We start from the raw sequence: 18,419 nt of genomic DNA, 5'->3' as shown, positions 1-18,419 counted from the left end.
TGTCCCTGATCCCACCTACTATCTCATTGTGGTGCACATGGTGCATGGCCCAAGCCTTGGATATTCATGCGTAGTGTGTGACCCAACATGTGTCGATGTTGTTTGAGGGAACTACCTACACAAAAGGCTAGCATGTGCTTATAGTGGTTGATGTATTTGCCAAGGCTAAGGGCTAACATGTCCTAGTGGTGGTTGAGGCATTTTTATGTGTCACAGTCCCCAAGCTGGTCCAAGTCCAAGGGTTCTAGTAGGATAGGTTCTGATAGCTAGGGTGACCAAGCCTTGAGTCCTACTTGAGGTTCAAGCACAATGTTCATGTTTAGCATAATTGAGCTAGGCCTAGGCGTGAGCATTGGTGAGCACTTATATGAATTTACAAGCCATAAAAATGGCATTGGCATGGTAGAAATATGAAAATGTGCTTGACGCACCTACTGCACAATTCTGGTGCACATGATGCATGGTGCATAGCCCAGCATCTGCCAACGGTGTTCGAGGGAATTGCCTACACAAAAAGCTAGCATTTACCGATGGTAGTTGAAATGTCATGCCCTAGATGGGTGCACTAAGAGCTAAAGCCTGAGCACCTATGGTCAAGGCTTGAGCACTAGGGATAGAAGCGGGGGTTGGCACAATAAACATGGGAGAAGCATCCAACCTACTCGTACAACAATCAAGCTTGCCCGCACAACCAGGGCCAGGCTCGTGACATGCCCGCATCTTACCTAGGTGGACCTAAGAGAGCCCGATCAATCCAAAATCATCTAGAAGCATTCAAGATTAACAACATTCAGTAAGAGATCTAGTCAACCCTTAGAATCAAGAGGAGATCCTTAGAATTAGGGTGTAATCTATGTATTGATGTGTAATCCCTTATTTTTAGAAATCATGTAATCCCTTGATTTTAGGAAGCAGCCATAATTAGTGTTGGGGCTTTAACTACAAATAAATGTCACCCCACCCTCAATTGTACATCATTAGACATATTTATCTTCAGTAATATCTAGCATATTCTAGCATTCTCTTTTTCTTCTAGCTTGCATATTCTACATTTCTAGTTGGTCTAGTGCCCGTATGCTTAGTTCATAGGCCAACTTAGACATAAAAGGCTCATTCCTAGTTTAAGGCCGCATGGATTTTGGTTTAAAGGTCAGAGTCCATGATAGTTGATATCAGAGCAGGTTTTGTTCGATTGTGTTCAGGTCACACTCAAGGCATTTATAAAAATGGCATCTCAAAGTGATGTTACTAGCCAGCAACCAAAGGTTGAGAAACAAAGCCATGAAAGGGGGAAGAAAGCTAGTTCAAGGGACATTTGGTTGACCAAGGATGGGCAGCAATCCAAGGTAGAGGTGACAGTGAGCAATATGAAAGAAAAGTTTGATGACGTAGAGACTCACATTGAGGCATTGGACTGCATGGAGAAGGAGCTCAAAGGTGAGTTGCAAGTGGCTTTAAATGAGGCCATCAACATGATCACCTAGAGGAATAAAGCCTTGGAGGCTTAGGTGGAGACCGTGTGTAAGCAAATGGAGGAGCTTAAGGGGGAGCTCACTGCTTATAAAATAGCCATTGGGAATGGCATGATCGTTACAGTATAAAAGTCCCATGTGGAGAGCCCCAAGCCTAAGGAGTTCAAAAGGACTACGGCTACTAAGGAAATGGACAACTTTCTGTAGGGGATGGACTAGTATTTTTGGGCCATAAGCATGCAAGACGATGTTACTAAAGTAAGTATCACTTCAATATATCTTACTAATGTTGCCTTATTATGGTGGAGGTGTAAATGTGATGATGTGAGGCATGAAAGTGCCTTGATTGGAACTAGGGTGGAGTTCCAAAAAAAGTTTAAAGAGCAGTTTTACGTCAAGTATGCCAATGATGAAGGGTAGGTAAAGTTACACTAGCTTACTCAATAGGGGAACATAAGGGAGTATGTCCAGAAGTTCTCTGAGTTGATACTATAGATTTCAGATCTAAACGAGACTAAGGGTCTGTTTGCCTTTATGGATGGGCTCAAGCCATGGGTGAAGCACAAGCTATAAAAAAAAAGAGTTCATGATCTGGCTAAGGCCATGACCACCGTTGAGTCTTTGGTGGACTTCAAGCTAAAGAATAAGTCAGAGTTTACCAAGCCTAAGGAGAAGGATAAGGACAAGAAAGACCAAGAATGATTGTCCAAGGGTGGAGACTATGACCAATAGTCCAAAGAAAGAGACTAAGGCTATTTAGACAAGGACATCTAAGGTAAGCCACCAGTAAAGAAATGAAAGGTTAAGAGAGATTGAAAGCTAATCTTTTGTTACTTATGTGATGGGCAACATAGAGCACAAGACTACCTTAAAAAGGACAAAATGGTTGCCATAAGAGAAAAGGGTTAGATAAGGAGCTAGAGTGAAAGCCTGTAAAGCTAGGCTTGATTGTGCTCAATGTAGTCCAAACTAAAGGGAGCCCCAAGCTAAAGGGGCTGATGTATGCAAATCTATTGGTTATGGGTAAGAAAATGAGTGCACTGGTGGACACAGGTGCCTTGCATTTGTTTATTTCAAGTGATGGAGCCTAAAAAGTTGACCTGAAAGTGCACAAGGAGACTGGTGCCATTAAGATAATAAACTCTAAGAAGGTTCCAGCAATTGAAGTGGCACATGGGATAGTGCTATAACTTGAAGATTGGAAGGGCAAATAGACCATCGAGGTAATACCCTTACATTATTATGAGTTTATGATTTAGTTAGATTTCCTTGTTTGGATTAATGCCCTCCTTGTGCCTTTTGCCAACTACATATGCATTCTAGATGCATAGTGCTAATGCTTTGTACCATTGAGGCATGGGTCTGGGATTGGGACCAAGGTGCTGTTAGCAATTCAATTTGCTAAGGTGGTGAACATGGATGAAGACACCTTTTTGGTTGCCCTAAAGTATGATAAATTGAGGGAGATAGAGTCTGACTGCCCATTGAAAGTGCTAGAGGTGCTGGAGACCTTTAGTAATGCGATGCTTGCATAGTTGCCTAGTAGCCTACCACCCAAGAGAGGTAGACCATAAGATTGAGCTGGTGCTCGAGGCTAAGCTACCAACTAAGGCCCCTTACCAAATGTCACCCCTAGAGTTAGAGGAGTTAAGGAAGTAGTTCAAAGAGCTGATCGATGCTGGCAACATTAGGCCATCTAAGGCGTTGTATAATGCCCTGGTTTTGTTCTAACATAAGCATGATAGGCCTTTGCAATTATTTATTGACTATCAAGAATTGAACAAGCTGAGCATCAAGAACAAGTATCCTATCCATCTCATTGCAAACTTGTTCATCTAACTTGGAAGCACAAGGTGGTTCACCATGTTGAATTTGCGATAAGGTATTATCAGGTCAAGATTGTAAGGAAAGATAAACTTATGATAGCGTGTGTCATCAGTTATGGATCTTTTGAGTTCTTGGTTATGCCATTCAGACTCACCAATGCTCTGGCCATATTTTGCATGCTTATGAATAAGGTGCTAAAGGTGTTGTAGGTACATAAACTATTTGTGAAGAAGAAGAAATGCTTATTTACTCGGTAAAAGGTACCATTTCTTGGCCACATAGTCAGATATGGCAAGATACACATAGATGTAGTCAAAATCCATGCAATTTTGGATTAGGAACTGCCAGCTAAGGTAACCGAGCTAAAATCATTCCTTAGGCTAGTCAACTACTACTGATGCTTCATCAAAGGACACTCAGCTATAGCCATACCATTGTTTGATTTGCTCAAAAAATGGAAAGTGTGGGAGTGGAACATCGAGTGCCAAGAAGCCTTTGATTGGTTGAAACGAGCAATGATAGAAGAGCTAATGTTAGCCTTGCTAGACCATGCTAAGCTATATAAAGTGCATACAAATGCATCAGACTTTGTGATAGGGGGTATGTTGATGTAAGAGAACTATTTGGTTGCATTTGAAAGCCAAAAGCTTAATGAGATCAAGTGCAGATACATGGTCCAAGAAAAGGAGATGATAGCATTGGTGCATTGCTTGTGCACTTTGTGGCATTACCTATTAGGTTTAAAATTCATGGCCAAAACTAACAATGTAGTATCCAGCTACTTTCAAGTGTAGAAGTTGTCCCCCAAACAGGCCCATTGGCAAGATTTTCTTACATATTTGATTATAGATTGGAGTACAAGCCTGGGCAAACAAACACAATGACTGATGCCCTAAGTAGGAAAGTAAGCCTTGTTGCCATTAGCCAACCAAAAGGGTCCTTGGTACCGTGCATCAGAGAGGGCTACCATGTGATCCTAGAAACAAGACTCTCATTGACTATGCTAAGTAAGGTAAGACTAGATGATTTTGGTTATAGGATGACTTGTTGTACACCAAGGGTAGTAGGTTGTTTGTGCTACAGCATGAGAAGCTCTATAGGGAGGTTATGCAAGAGTGCCATGATTTCAAGTGGTTTGGTCACTTGTGGGTGAGCCATACCTTAGCTTTGCTAGAGGATTATTACTACTGGCTGCACATAAGAGATGATGTTGAGACCTATGTGAAGACTTATCTTTGTGTCAATAGGACAAGGTAGAGCTCAAGCCACTAGGTAGTTTTTTAGAGCCTTTGCCCATATAAGAGCGACTATAGAAGAGCATTAATCTAAACTTCATAGTTAGTCTACCTAAGGTAGATGGGTTTGGGAGCATCATGGTAGTGGTGGACAGGTTTTCCAAGTATAAGATTTTCATTCTAGCAACCAGGGAGTGCCCAGTTGAAGAGGCAGCCTATTTGTTCCAAAAGAACGAGGTGAAGTACTGGGAGTATTGTAGACCATTGTTAGTGATTGGGATGGGTAATTTATGGGGTGATTCTAGACTGAGTTGTTCAAGCTGTTAGGGTCAGACTTGACTTCTCCACCAGCATGCATCTGTAGACTGATGGGTAAATTAAATGAGTGAATGAATTGTTAGAGGTCTACCTTAGGCACTATGTGAGTGCCACTCAATGGGACTGGCCTAAGTTGCTTAATGTCACCTAGTTCTCATACAACTCGCAGAGGAGTGAAGCAATGAACTAAAGTCCTTTCGAGATTGTGATAGCTCAACAACTGCTAGCTGCTAGTTTGATTGCCACAAGTTATACAATGCCTAATCTAGCAGCATACAACTTTACCAAAGCCTGGTAGGAGCAAGCTGACTTGGCCAAAGTTTGTCTACACAAAACCATAAAGAGGTCGAAGAAGGGGGTAGACTAAAAGAGGAGAGACATGCAGTTCCAAGTAGGGGACTTGGTCTTGAAGTTACACCCTATCATGTGCCGTAAAAGCCTATATAAGGGCTTAGTTCAGAGGTATAAAAAACCTTTCAAAGTTTTTAAAAAGGTAAGCAAGTTTGCCTATAAGCTAGATATGCTACCCAAGCTGAAAGTACACCTAATTTTCCATGTTAACATGCTCAACCAATTCTATGAGGACCAAAGGGATCCATGACAAGTAAAGTCAAGATGTGCACCATTAGGAGCCAAGGCCTTATATGAGAAGAAGGTCTAAAGCATTCTTGTTGATTAAGATGTGAGACGATGAAATTATTAACCAAGACAAGAGTACTTGGTGCAATGGAAGGGGTTTCTAGACAATGATGCAAGTTAGGAACCGACAAAGGACTTATGGCCATTCCAAGACTAGATAAGGCAATTCCATGCAGAGGATACGACGAGGGCATCACGCAATTAGGTGGGGGAAAATGTCACACCCTAGGTGGGTGCACCAAGAGTTGAGGCCTAAGCATCCGTGATTAAGGTTGGAACACCAGGGACAAAAGCGAGGGTAGGCATAGTAAGTATGGAAAAAGCATCCAGCCCACTTGCACAACAATCAGGCTTGCCTGCATAATAGTCAAGCCTACTCACATGACCAGGGCCAGGCTCTCAACATGCTTGCATCGCACCTAGGTGGATCGAAGGAAGCTTAGTTGATCTAGATCATCTAGAAGCATCTAAGATGGATAGCATTTAGTAGGAGATTTGGTCAACCCTTAGATTAAGAGGGGATCCTTAGAATCAAGGTGTAATCTATGTCTTGATATGTAATCCCTTATTTTTAGGAATCATGTAATCTTTTGATTTTAAGAAGCAGCCATAATTAGTGCTAGGGCCTCAACTATAAATAGGGGTTACCCCACCCCCAGTTGTATATCATCAACCACTTTTATCTTCTATAATATACAATATATTCCAGCATTTTGTTCTTCTTCTAGCTTGTGCATTCTACCATTCTAGTTTATCTAGTGCCTGCACACTTAGTTCATAGGTTGACTTAGACATAAAGACCTCATTCCTAGTCTAAGGTTGCATGGATTATGGTTTAAAGGTCAAAGCCCATAACAAAAGCATGTATTGAGACCAAGGGCCAACATGTCTCCATGGTGGTCGAGGCATGTGAATGTTTCATGATCTACAAGCTAGTTTGAGACTAAGGTTTTTAGCGGGATAGGGTCCAACTGCCAGGGGAACCAAGCCTTGAAGCCTACTTAGGTGCAGGTCATAGGGATTTAGACTAGAATAATGATACAAGTAGTGATCAGGACTCAAGCATGGTGTTAAGGTTCCACAGAATCGGGCCATGCCTAGGTGTGGGTACTAGTGAGCGATGCACGAGCACACAGTTAGACGTAAGTGCAGGTAAGCCTGAACATAGTCCTTGTACACATGTTGTACCAAGTACTAGTGTCTCTTAATTGGGTGCACTAGAAGCTAATGACTGTGCCTCAACAGCCAAGGCTTAAGCACCAAAGATAGAGGTGAAGGTTCATACAATAATCATGGTAGAAGCATCAAGACCACCCATCTAACTATCAAGTTAACCCACAGCATCGAGACCATACCCACAACATGCCTACATCATATGTAGGTCACAAGCTCTGACCTTTAAGCTGAAAGTTGTGTGGCCTTAGATTAGGAGTGAACTCCTTATGTTTAAGTCAGCCTATGAACCAAGTGTGCAAGCATTAAACCAACTAGAAAGGCAGAATACACAAGTTAGGAAAATAAAAGAATGCTAGAATGCTCTGTATATTACTAAAGGGTGAACGATACAACTGAAGGTAAGGCAACCCTCTATTTATAGTTGAGGCCCCAGCATTGCCACGGCTACTTCCTAAAATCAAGGGATAACACATCAATACATAGATTACACCTTGATTCTAAGGATCCCTTTCTGATTCTAAGGGTTGACCATATCTCTTGCTATGTGCTATTGATCCTAGATGCTTCTAGATGATTCTGGATCAGTCTCACTCTTTTAGGTCCATCTAAGAGTAGTGCGCTCATGATGCAGTTATGGCCTTGGTTCTGTAGGTAGGCCTAACTGGCAAGTGGGCAGTATGGATGCCTTTACCATACATATTATGCAAACCCCCACCTCTAATCCTTGTATTTGAGCTTGGGCCATTGGTGCGTAGACCTTAACTCTTGGTGCACTTGCCCAAGGTGTAACATTCCCCTTCACTTGGTTGATTGACACCTTTTTCATGTCCTCTGTATAAAACTACTTGATCTGGTCTTAGACCTGCCATAAGTCTTCCATTAGTTCCAAACTCACTTCATTATTTGAAAGTCCCTTCCATTGCACCAAATACTCTTATCTTCATTGATAATTTTTCCACCTTATTACTTAGTCAATAAGAATGCTTTAGACCTTTCTCCCATATGAGGCCTTGGCTCCTAATGGTACAAGCCCTGACTCTACCTACCCTGGATCCCTCTTGTCCTCATAAAATGGCTAGAGCATGCTAACATTGAAAATCGAGCGTACCATTGGCTTTAGTGGCATATCTAGCTTGTAGGCAACCTTGTCTACCCTTTTAAAAACTCTAAAAGGTCCTTCATACCTTCAAACTAAACCCTTATGTAGGCCTTTGTGGCACATGATTGGGTGTAGCTTCACCAAGACCAAGTCCTCCACTTGGAACTGCATGCCTCTCCTCTTTTGGCCTGCCCACTTCTTAGACTTCTTTATGGCTTTATGTAGATAGTCTTTGGCTAGGTCAGCTTGCTTTTGCCAAGCCTTGGCAAACTTATATGCTATTGGATTAAGCCCTGTGTAACTTACAATAATCAAACCTGGTGTTAACGGCTGCTACCCTATCACAATCTCAAAAGGGCTTTAGTTCATTACTTCACTGTGCTATAGGTTGTATGAGAATTGGGTGACATCAAGTTGCTTGGGCTAACTTTTTGTGTGGCACTCACATAGTGCCTAAGGTAGACCTCCTACAATCCATTTACACATTTGATTTGCCTATCGGTTAGGGGTACATACTGGTGGAAAAGTTCAAGTCTGACCCCAACAACTTGAACAACTCACCAGAACCACCCTATAAATTGCCCATCTAGATCAATTACAATGGTTTACGATACTCCCTAGTACTTCACCATATTTTTCAAGAGCAAACAAGTTGCCTTCTTAGTTAGGCACTCATTGGTTGCTAGAATGAAAGTCTCGTACTTGGAAAATCTATCAACCACTGCCATAATGCTTCCAAACCCTTTTACCTTAGGTAGACTAACTATGAAATCTAGAGTGATGCTCACTCATGGTCACTTTAGTATAGGCAAAGGCTCCAAGAGATTGCCTGGTGGCTTGATATCCACTTTGTCTTGTTAGCACATAAGACAAGTCTTCACTAGGCCTCAACATCTTCCCTCATGTGTGGCCAATGGTAACGATACTTTAGCAAGGCTAAAGTGTAGCTCACCCTCGAGAGAACAACCCACTTGGAATCATGGCACTCTTGTATAACCTATTACGGAGCTTCTCATATTGTAGCATACTGCCCCTGGTGTATAACAAATCATCCTACAATCAAAACCATCTAGTCTTACCTTGCTTGGCATGGTCGATGAGAGCCTTAGCTATAAGATTGTGGGATAGCCCTTCTTTGATGCACGACACCAAGGATCCTTTTAGTTGGCTAATGGCAACAAGGCTCACCTTTTGGCTTAGGGTCTTAGCCACTATGTTTGTATGCCCAGGCTTGTAATCCAACCTATAATCAAATTATGTAAGAAAGTCTTGCCAATGAGCCTGCTTAAGGGATAGCTTCTTCTACGTTTGAAAGTATCTAGATGCAACATTATCAGTTTTGACCACAAACCTCAACCCCAATAGGTAATGCCACCAAGTGAGCAAGTAGTGCACCACTGCTATCATCTCTTGCTGCTAAACCATGTATTTGCTCATGGTCTTATTAAACTTTCAGCTTTTAAATGCAACTGGATGGTTCTCCTGCATTCGTATGCACCTCATATGATTTGGCATGGTATGGCAAGGCTAACACTGGCTCTTCTATCATTGCCTACTTCAATTGATCAAAGGCTTCCTAGCACGTGGTACTCTACTCCCACACTCTTTTTTTCATTAACAAATTAGTCAATGGTGTGGCAATGGATGAGTGGCCTTTGATGAAGTGCCTATAATAGTTAACTAGCCTAAGGAATGATCTCAATTCAATGACCTCCTAATCTAGAATTGCATGGACCTTGCCTACATCCATGTGTATCTTGCCAATTTCCACTATGTGGCCTAGAAACAGTATCTCTCACTAGGCAAACAAGCATTTTTTCTTCTTTACGAATAGTTCATTCACCCATAACACCTCGAACACTTGCCTTAAGTGGTCAACATGCTCTTCCAATGTCTGGTTATAGATCACAATATCATCAAGATAAACCATAATAAAACAATCAAGGAATGATTGCATTACCTTGTTCATGAGTGTGTTGAATGTTACTAAAGCAATGGTGAGTCCGAATGGTATAACCAAGAACTCGTAAGAGCCATAGTCAGTGACACACATGGTTTTCCTCCATGATCCTGACCTAGCAATACCCTAACCATAAATATATCTCAGTGAACCACCTTGCACCTCCAAGTTGGTCGAACATGTCAATAATAAGGGGGATAAGGTACTTGTTCTTAACGGTCAGTTTGTTCAGTGCCTAGTAGTTAATACACAACTGCAAGAACCCATCATGGTTGTGTTGGAACAACATTGGGGCACCATATGGGGCCTTAGATGGCTTGATGTAGTCAGCATTGATTAGCTCCCTAACTTACTTCCTCAATTCTTCCAACTTTAGGGGTGACATTCGATAAAGGGCCTTGGCTAATGGCTTAGCCTTAGGCATTAGATTGATCTTATAGTCCACCTCTCTTTTGGGTGGCAGCCTGCTAGGCAATTATGCAGGCATAAATCGCTGAAGGTCTCTAGCACCTCTTGCACTTCTAAGAGGGTGTTGGTTTCTCACTTACTAGGTTCGTCACACTTCAGGGCTACCAAGAAAATGTCTTTATTCCTGCTCATTGCCTTGGTAAATTGAATGGTCGACAACACCTTGGTCCCAATCCTGGACCTGTGCCCAGTGGTATAAGGCATTGGCACCGTGCATCTAGAATACATATGTAGTTGGCAAAAGGCACAAGGAGGGCATCAATCCAAACAAGGAAATCTAAACCAACCGCAAACTCATAGTCATCTAAGGGTATTACCTTGATGGTTTCTTTCCCCTTCCAATCCCCAAGTTGTAGCTCTACCCCATATACCACTCCAATGGTTGGAACCTCTTTGAAGTTTATTATCTTAATGGTATCAATCCCCTTGTGCACTTTTAAGCTGAGTTTCTAGGATCCTTCACTTGGAATGAACAAATGTGAAGCTCTTTTGTTGGCCAGAGCATTCACTTTCTTGCCCGTAACCAATAAATCCATATACATTAGTCCCTTTAGCTTATGGCTCCTTTTACTTTGGATTGCATTAAGCACAATTGAGCTAGGCCTTGTACTATCCTTTTCTAGCTCCTCATTTAACCCTTTGTCTATGGCAGCCAGCTTGCCCTCCTTGGGTCAGTTTTGTGCTCTATGTGGCCTTCTATAAAAAAAGTAAGAGATCGACTGTTGGTCTTTCTTAGCTTTCCACTTCCCTATTGGTAGCTTGTCTTGGCCATCATTGTTTGAAAGTCTCAATCTCCATCTTTGGATTAGCGATCATGGTCTCCACCCTTGGACTATAGTTCTTGATCCCTTTTGCTCTTGCTTTTCCCTTTGGGCTTGGTAGACTCTAACTTGTTCTATGACCTAAACTCCACCAGGGACTCTGTGGTGGTCATGGCATTGGCTAGATCACGAACTACCCTTCTCTATAACTTGTGCTTCACTCACGACTTAAGTCCATCCATGAAGGCAAATAGAGCCTCAGTCTCACTCAAATTTGAAATTTGTGACATCAATTTAGAAAACTTTTGGACATACTCCCTTATCTCCCTCTGTTGGGTAAACTGACTTAACTTTGCCTGTGTCTCATCATTGCCATACTCGAGGTAGAACTACTCCTTGAATTGTTTCTGAAACTCTTCCTAGGTTTGAATCAAGGCACCACTACACCTCACATCATCATACTTGTGCCTTCACCAAAACAAGGCAACATCAATAAGATACATTGAAGTAGTGCTTACCTTAGTAGCATCATTTTGCATGCTTATTGCCTGAAAATACTGGTCTATCCCCTAAAAAAGATTGTCCACTTTTTTGGTAGCCCTAGTCCCTTTGAACTTTTTGGGCTTGGGGATATCGATATAGGACTTAGTCACTCTAGTGATCATGCCATTCCCAATGGCTCTTTTATACGTAGTGAACTCCCTCTTGAGCTCCTCCATCTCCTTACACATGCTTTCCACTAGAGCCTCGAAGGCCTTATTCCATTGGATTGTCATGTCGATGGTCTGATTTAGAGCAGTTTGCAACTCACCTTTGAGCTCTTCCTTCATAGAGTCCAACTCTTTAATGTGAGTCTCCACCTTGTGAAGCTTTTCCTTTACATCGCCCACTATCTCCTATACGTTGGTTAGCTACCCATCTATGGTAGACCAGATATCTCTCAAGCTAACTTTTTTGCCCTTTCCATGGCCTTACTCCTAGGCCTCTGGTTGTTGGCTAGCAACATCACTTCGGGATGCTATTTCTAATAATGCCTTGAGTGAGACCCAAATAAGGGATTACACATTAATACACATATTACACCCTGATTATAAAGATCCCTTCTTGATTCTAAAGGTTGACCAGATCTCTTGCTATATGCTACCGATCTTGGATCCCTTTAGATGATTCTGGATTAATCCCACTCCTCTAGGTCTACTTAGGTACAATGCAAGCATTATGCAGATATGGCCCTAGTTCTACAGGTAGGCCTAATTAGTAGGTAGGCAATCTGGATGCCTTTACCATGCTTATTGCACAAACCCCCACCTTTGACCCTGGTGCTCAAGCTTAGGCCATTGGTGTATAGGCATTAGCTTTGGTATGCTTACCTAGGGCATGACATCAACACCTACCAAAGAGGTGTCCAAGGTAATAACACACACCAATGGCCTACTTGTGTTGATGGTAGTTGAGGCAAGTGCTTGCATGAAGTGCTAGCATCTGGCGATGGTGTCTGAGGCAACAACAGGCCAGCATCTGCTAATGGTGTTGGATGCGATTGCCCACACCAACCAAGGGCCAAATGCTATCGATGGCATTTGAGGTAATAACCCCCACTAGAGGCTAGTGTGTGCTGATAGAGTTTAAGGTAAGTGCCCACATTGAGGGTGAGCTTATCCCTATAATGAATACCAATGGCATTCAATTGTCATTTACTTTGATGCTTGAGAGAGGGATGTCATCACCTGACCAAATCTATGGCAATGGAAAACATCATTCATCCATTTCCCTAGAAAGGTGCAGTGTAAAAAAAATGAAGTGAAAAGACTTCAGTGGGTGTGTGGAGAGGAGGGAGGGACGAATCAAAGTGACAGGGTTGAATCTTAATGGATTATGGCAACAAGGCCACTCAACCATTTAAAATACCTCATTGCATATTTAAGTCACTTACAAAGAATTCTACCTACTACTTGGTTGGAATTAAGCTCAAAAGAGGCTCACATGACTCGTCTGCCCAAGGGCTACACCTATGATATGTGCCCTTGGGGGCTATGGGCCCTTACTGTAGGTTAACAATTGGGTGACTTCTAGCTTGGATTCTAACTTAGAGGGATTTAATCATAATCCAGCACATAGTAGCATCATGCCACTGGCTTTTTAACCAAAAACAATGACTAATTGTGTGAATCAATGGTTTTTCTCGTACTAGGTTGAATTACTATTGTGACATTACCATCAGTAGGGTAAAATAACCTATCTTATGATGGTCTAAACCCAGCTCACATTCCCTATTGGTGGGTGAATAATCTAACACTTGGTGAATTCTACTTCACAATGATAGGAAGAGCTGACATCGAAGGTTCGAAAAGCTATGTCGCTATGAACACTTGGCTGCCACAAGTCAGTTATCCTTATGGTAACTTTTCTAACACCTTTAGCTTTAAATTTCAAAGATCTGAAGGATCAATAGGCCATGCTTTCACAGTGTATATTCATACTAGAAATTAGAATCAAACAAGCTTTTACCTTTTTATTCCATATGAGAATTTTATTCTTATTGAGCTTATCTTAGGACACTTATGTTATCTTTTAACAGATATGCCACCCCAACCAAACTTTCCACCTAACAATATCTTCCACTCGAATCGACTGACCGAGGCTAGCCTTAGGTCTAAAAGAAATGGCCATGCCTCAACTCTGCTTCACATAATAAGTAAAATAGTGTTAAAAGTAGTGATATTTCAATTTCACCCATGGGCACCCACTTATCCTACACCTTTCAAGTCAATTCAAAAAGTTAAACTAGAGTCAAGCTCAATAAGGTCTTTTTTCCTCACTGATTCCACCAAGCCCATTACTTTGGCTATGGTTTCACTAGATAGTAGATAAGGATAGTGGGAATCTTGTTAATCCATTCATGCACATCACTAACTAGATGATGAGGCAATTGTTTACTTAAGAAAGTCATAGTTACTCTCACCATTTACCCGTGCTTGGTTGAATTTCTTCACTTTGACATTCAAAGCATTGGATAGAAATCACATAGCATGAGCATCGATAGGGACCATCACAATGCTTTGTTTTAATTAAATAGTTTGATTCCCCTTGTCTGTACTAGTTATGAGGTGACCATTTGTCACCTAGGGAAGGCCCTCGAGGGAGCTGTTCCTAGTCCATCCCTTGGTCAGCACATGGCAATCTGTTCTCACTACTAGAGCAGCTTGAGTAGTGCACTAGTAGCCGATTAGTTTCAGGTTGGGACCCCCGTGCCCAACCCTCAGAGCCAATCTTTTTCCTAAGGTTATGGATCCATTTTGCCAACTTTCCTTGCCTACATTGTTCCATCGACCAAAGGTTATTCACATTAGAGACCTAATATGATTATGAGTACAATTAAATATGGATGGTACCTAGTCCTATAGATTTTCAAGGGCTACTGGGGGCACACCGGATAGCACATGACATGTGATGCTCTTTCGACTATTAGACCTAACTCTAGCTAAGCCATTTTTAGGGTGGGCCAACTATTAAACAAAAAAAATAACTCTTCCTGAGGCTCTCACTAACATTTTCAGACTCCTTAATGTTGTCATTAGCTGCCATATCCTAGATCTAGAATTTTAACAATATTTTTTTTCAAAACTCATGCCAAACGTGCTATCAAATGGGCTTCCCCCATCTTTTAGGATTGACTAACCTATGTGCAAGTGCTATTCACATGAAACCTTTCTTCTTTTTGGCCTTCAAAGTTCTTATTTGAAATTTTGCTACTACCACTAAGATCTGCACCGACAGTCACTCCACCTGGGTTCACACCTTAGGTTTTGCGATGACCACCATGCCTTCTTACTCATTAGGGCCTGGCCTTTGCCCCGATGGTCAAGTATAGGTCACATGCTTAGGTGTCATCCATGTTTTAGGCTAGTTGGTTTAGTAGGTGAGTTGTTACACACTCTTTAGTGGATTTTGACTTCTATGACCACCATTTTGCTGTCTTAATTGACCAACACCCTTTGTGGGTTCTAGGTTAATGTGCAATTAAGCACCGTAACCTGACTTCTGGTTCATCTTGTATCACCAATTTTGCTTACCAAAAATAACCCACTTAGTGCTCTCAATTCTGTGGCACGGCTTAATGAAGCAGTTGTGCCATCCTACCTATTTAAAGTTTGAGAATAGGTTGAGGGTGTTACGAACTTGATGCCTTTAATCATTGGCTTTACCCGATAGAACTCACTAAGGGCTCTAACTATCATAAGGAAACTTTAGTAGGAACCAATTACTAGATAGTTCATTTAGTCTTTTATCCCTATACCCAAGTCAGATGAATGATTTGCATGTCAGTATCACTGTGAGCCTCTACTAGAGTTTTCTCTGGCTTCACCCCACTCAGGCATAGCTCACCATCTTTTGGGTCCCGACAACTATGCTCACACTTGAACCTTTCTCAGAAGGTTAAGGTTAATCAACGATGCACTCACAAGGGATCTTGCCAATCAACTTACTTGTGCCTTATGGGTTTTCTAGCCCATTGACTCGCACACATGTTAAACTTTTTGGTCCATGTTTCAAGGCAGGCTAGATAGGGAGCCCACAAGCCGATACTAGGAGCACACCGATGGCAGATATTGTATTTCATGATTGTGGCAATGATGTCTTCATAGGTATATCAAAAGCCCAGGCTAGCCCATTGCCATGGCCTATGTTAGTCCATACCCTGAGCTGATCAGTAGACTGGCTCTCGCCCTTTTACATCTAATCAGGGTGTATCACCAACCCCTATCTGCTTTTCTCTTAACAATTTCAAGCACAGTTTGACTATCTTTTCAAAATCTTTTTCATTTTTCCCTTGTAGTATTTGTTTGTTATCAGTCTCTTGCTCATATTCAACCTTGGATAAAATTTATCACCCGATTGGGGTTGTATTCCTAAACAACATGACTCATAAATAGCGCCTCATGATGTAATAAGGTCCAGGCACAATGGGTTTTCACCCTCTCTGGTGCTTTTTTCTAGAGGACTTGGGCCTTGTCACCACTAAGGATGCTTATCTAGACTATAATTCAAATGTTGAGGGCATTCGATTCTCAAGATGGGCTCTTCTTAGTTCGCTTACCATTACTAAGGGAATCTTGGTAAGTTTCTTTTCCTTCACTTATTGAGATGCTTAAACTCGACAGGTAATCCCACCTAACCTAAGGTTACAATGTAAGCATCGATCGAGTGATGTGAGGGGGCCGATAGGGTCTGGATGGACAATGGGCCCATATTATTAGAGATAAGGCATGCTAAAAGCTTTATTACTGATGATAATGGCTTTATTGTTGTTAGGGACTCACTTTTGGGCCAACCATGACTGACGATATTGTGAGAGGCCATATTTCATCCCCTTATTAGAGATCGATGGGTGGGGGGTTAGAGGGGGCGACGATGTATGACACCCAAGTAGACTTGCCCTTGGCCTAATGACTTTGGGTGCAACTTGCATTCAAAGACTCAATGGTTTATAGGATTTTGTAATTTACACCAAGTATGGTATTTCACTGTATTCTTCATCAATGTGAGAGCTGAGATATCCATTATCGAGAGCCATTTTGGTTTTTCACTACAAAAAAAGTCATGACATCACCTATACATGCACCATGAATGGGACTATAATGACATACATGCTCTTTTTCATTCCAATTCCTTAGCTTGATTCATGCTAGGGGTTTGTTGTTCAGCTATGGGTAATGGCAATGGTTGTTTCTCCTACTCAAAAAGTGAAATAAAGCAACCATTATGCTTGCCTAAGGTTAAAAAGGGCTAGGGGAATAGAGGCACCCTTGTCCCCTCTGTGTTTCATTAATGCATTCTTAGGTCATTCATTGAGCTGGTTTAGACAATGATCCTTCTATAGGTTCACCTTCAAAAACCTTGTTATGACTTTTCCTTCCTTTAAATGATATGGTCCTGTGGACTTTTCATGATGTTACAGGTAGTGAACCATCACATTGCTACAATTTGAACACTTCACCAGACCATTCAATTTGTAGAAGCGATAGGTGATATGTACAAAGGTTAGGGACATAGTCAACATAAATTGATGACTCACGCTCATTAGGAATTCCTTGTTAAAGACCAAAAATTGCAATAATCTATCCTCATCATGATGAAATTTCAAAGATTACTCGTGCTTGTCGACCAAGGCTATAAACTCGTTGAATACATTAATGTAGCATGCATGCGACCCAGAACATCTAAGGGAATCACAGATTTGTTATTACCTCAAACTTTCTTGGCCTAAGTGGCCATAGTCCCTCTAAGAAGCTGGCCACGAAGGATCACCTCAACATACCTAGTTAGTAGGCTAAAGTCTCATTTGTTAACGAAATTAACCAAGCAAATTGCTCCACCAACTAAGAACAGCCATGTGCTATGCCTTGGGTGGGCACATTAAAAGCTAAGGCCTGAGCACCAATAGCCTAGCCTCAAGCACTAGGGACAAAAGTAGGGGTTTGCACAATAAGCATAGGAAAAGTGTCCAAACCATCCATACAGCTCTTAGGCCTACCTGCACAACTAGGGCCAAGCTTGCATCATGCCCACATTGCACCTAAGTGGACCAAAAGAGTGGGATCAATCCAGAACTATCTAAAAGCATCCAGGATCAACAACACATAGCTGGAGGGTCTAGCCAACTATGAGAATCAGAAAGAGATCTTTAAAATCAAGATGTAATATGTATTTTAATGTGTAAACCCTTAATTCTAGGAATCATGTAATTTTTTGATTTTAAGAGTAGCCATACAGTGTTAGGGCTATAAATAGAGGGCTGCCCCTCTCTTAGTTGTATCAATCACACATTTAAGTAATATATAGAGTGTATTCTAGCATCCCTTGTGTTTTCTAACTTGCGTATTCTACCTTTCCTTGTTGTTGTTTGCATACATGCTTACATAGAAGGTTGAACTTAGGCATATAGAGTTAATTCCTAGCCTAAGGCTACACGAATTCAAGTTTAAAGTCTGGAGCTTATGATAGTTGGTATCAAAGTAGGTTTTGTTCAGTTATGTTCAAGTCACACTTAAGGCGTTCATGAAAATAATATCCCAAAATGATATTGCTAGCCAACAACTAGAGGCCTAAAAGCAAGATCATGAAAGAGGGAAGAAAGCTAGATTAAGAGACATCTAGTCTACCATAGATAGGCAGTTGGCCAAGGTGAGGTGATTGTGGGTGATATGAAAGAGAAACTTAATGACGTGGAGGCTTACTTTGACGATTTGGACACTAGAGAGGAGGAGCTCAAAGGTAAGATACAGAATGAGACCATTAATATGTTCACCTAACAGAATGAAGCCTTAAAGACCCTAGTGGAGACCATGTGTAAGAAGATCGAGGAGCTCAGAGAGGAGCTCACTACTTGCAAAATAGCCATTAGGAATGGCATAATAGCTGGAGTGCCAAAGTCCCAAATGGATATCCCTAAACCTAAGGAGT

The 18,419-nt window shown here is 41.6% G+C and overlaps 1 non-coding gene and 1 pseudogene across 1 annotated transcript; both read right to left on the bottom strand.

Moving 5' to 3' along the window:
* Positions 1-12,794: 12,794 nt before the first annotated feature.
* Positions 12,795-16,141, bottom strand: LOC149514512 (25S ribosomal RNA). Its single transcript, XR_016328423.1, has one exon. It is a non-coding gene; the product is annotated as a 25S ribosomal RNA (ribosomal RNA).
* Positions 16,142-16,372: 231 nt separating this feature from the next.
* On the bottom strand, positions 16,373-16,528 carry LOC149514511 (5.8S ribosomal RNA; annotated as a pseudogene).
* Between the last annotated feature and the right edge of the window lie 1,891 nt (positions 16,529-18,419).

Source organism: Durio zibethinus, chromosome 15, assembly GCF_047325235.1.
Source record: "Durio zibethinus cultivar Kanyao isolate XHJ-2024 chromosome 15, ASM4732523v1, whole genome shotgun sequence".
NCBI classification, from domain to species: domain Eukaryota; kingdom Viridiplantae; phylum Streptophyta; class Magnoliopsida; order Malvales; family Malvaceae; genus Durio; species Durio zibethinus.
Note: the sequence above shows the minus strand (reverse complement) of the source record. Positions and strands in the feature narration are given on the sequence as shown.